Here is a 2,236-nt window from a genome sequence, read left to right as displayed (position 1 = left end):
CTCTTTCATTTTGTTGTTGCGGATGGCTGATTCTGTGGCTGTGATCATCTCCACCAGAGGAATTCTACTTGGCGCAACTGCAAAGTTCAGTCCCCTGGCAAGAATCTGTCTCTCACTGGGTGAGCTGTCTGTCAGATAAATTCTTCACCCACTTTTCTGTCTCCCTGGCATGTAATTGACTACTGGAATGTTGTCTTACACTGAATGTGTTGCTATGGGAATAGTGATGGTGTTGATGAGTTATTAGTAAGTTAAACTTGTTTTGCTGTCGAGTCTTGGACTTGACATGCTGTGCTAAGCGTGCCTGATCTGTACAGTCCAACACTTGCTGAAGTGTGGTCTGATGTAGACACGTTGTTAGTTTCTGTTTAATGTGCTCTTCTTTGGCCTTCAAGGCCTCAATAGTAAAATTGGTCTGTCTCACCCGTTCATTCAGTAGCTGGGTCTATGCCTTATCAAGGATCTTGCTTGCCCGGTGCCCGCTGACCGATGATTTTAGTTCCAGGCTCTTGGGAATGATGCCACTTTGTCGACATCGGAGGTTGAATCGCAAGTGGTTCCTGTAGTCTGCCCTCTTCCAGGGACCAGATTGAAAATTTTTGGATTTTTCTACCTGGATTATTGAGCATGTATCAGGATATACTGAGCAATTCTTCTCTACCCCGAACAGCAAATGTGATCATTCAGTCTGCTGTGGGTGTTAAAGGTGTGAACAGCCTCAAAAGCCTCATTTCCATAGGTCCTGATCGGCTCGGCACTTATTGGGCTGGTACAGGTCGGATCGCTTCATTTTCTGTTTCGACAGTGTCCATTAGTGCCCCTTTATGCTTTTAGTACCGGCTCCAGTGGGCGGGGTTCAAATTGATGTCACGCTCTCACCAGCTGGTGGCGCTGAGAAGATGAAACAGGTTTCATATACAGTGAGAATTTATTTTGAAGTTTCTAGAAAATTAAAAAGAATACAGATTATTTACATGATCAAATTAAACTATATATATATATATATATATATATATATATATATATATATACATATATACATACATACATACATATATACATACATACATATATATACATACATACAGGTCCTTCTCAAAAAATTAGCATATTGTGATAAAGGTCATTATTTTCCATAATGTAATGATAAAAATGAAACTTTCATATATTTCAGATTCATTGCACACCAACTGAAATATTTCAGGTCTTTAATTGTTTTAATACTGATGATTATGGCATACAGCTCATGAAAACCCAAAATGCCTGTCCCAAAAAATTAGCATATCATGAAAAGGTTCTCTAAACAAGCTATTAACCTAACCATCTGAATCAACGACGTAACTCTATAAACACCTGCAAAAGATTCCTAAGGCTTTTAAAAACTCCCAGCCTTGTTCATTACTCAAAACCGCAATCATGGGTAAGACTGCCGACCTGACTGCTGTCCAGAAGGCCATCATTGACACTCTCAAGCAAGAGGGTAAGACACTGAAAGAAATTGCTGAACGAATAAGCTGTTCCCAGAGTGCTGTATCAAGGCACCTCAGTGGGAAGTCTGTGGGAAGGGAAAAGTGTGGCAGAAAACACTGCACAACGAGAAGAGGTCACCGGACCCTGAGGAGGATTGTGGAGAAGGGCCGATTCCAGACCTTGGGGGACCTGCGGAAGCAGTGGACTGAGTCTGGAGTAGAAACATCCAGAGCCACCGTGCACAGGCATGTGCAGGAAATGGGCTACAGGTGCCGCATTCCCCAGGTCAAGCCACTTTTGAACAAGAGACTGCGTCAGAAGCATCTCACCTGGGACTGCTGCTGAGTGGTCCAAAGTTATGTTCTCTGATTACAGTAAATTTTGCATTTCCTTTGGAAATCAAGGTCCCAGAGTCAGGAGGAAGAGAGGAGACACAGAATTCACATTGCTTGAGGTCCAGTGTCAAGTTTCCGCAGTCAGTGGGGTGTCATGTCATCTGCTGGTGTTGGTCCACGGTGTTTTATCAAGGTCAATGCAGCTAGCTATCAGGAGATTTTGGAGCACTTCATGCTTCCATCTGCTGAAAAGCTTTATGGAGATGAAGATTTCATTTTTCAGCACGACCTGGCACCTTCTCACAGTGCCAAAACCACTGGTAAATGGTTTACTGACCATGGTATTACTGTGCTCAATTGGCCTGCCAACTCTCCTGACCTGAACCCCATAGAGAACCTGTGGGATATTGTGAAGAGAAAGTTGAGAGACG

At 43.0% G+C, this 2,236-nt stretch overlaps 1 protein-coding gene across 1 annotated transcript in view; it reads right to left on the bottom strand.

Moving 5' to 3' along the window:
* fbxo38 (F-box protein 38) overlaps positions 1–2,236 on the bottom strand; it is a gene marked incomplete in the record, with an annotated part of 122,247 nt that overhangs the window by 10,866 nt on the left and 109,145 nt on the right.

Source organism: Nematolebias whitei, chromosome 4, assembly GCF_014905685.2.
Source record: "Nematolebias whitei isolate Nwh7 chromosome 4, NemWhi1, whole genome shotgun sequence".
In the NCBI taxonomy this organism is placed as follows: Eukaryota; Metazoa; Chordata; class Actinopteri; order Cyprinodontiformes; family Rivulidae; genus Nematolebias; species Nematolebias whitei.
The sequence above is the reverse complement of the archived record's forward strand: the minus strand, read 5'-3'. Positions and strand labels throughout refer to the sequence as shown.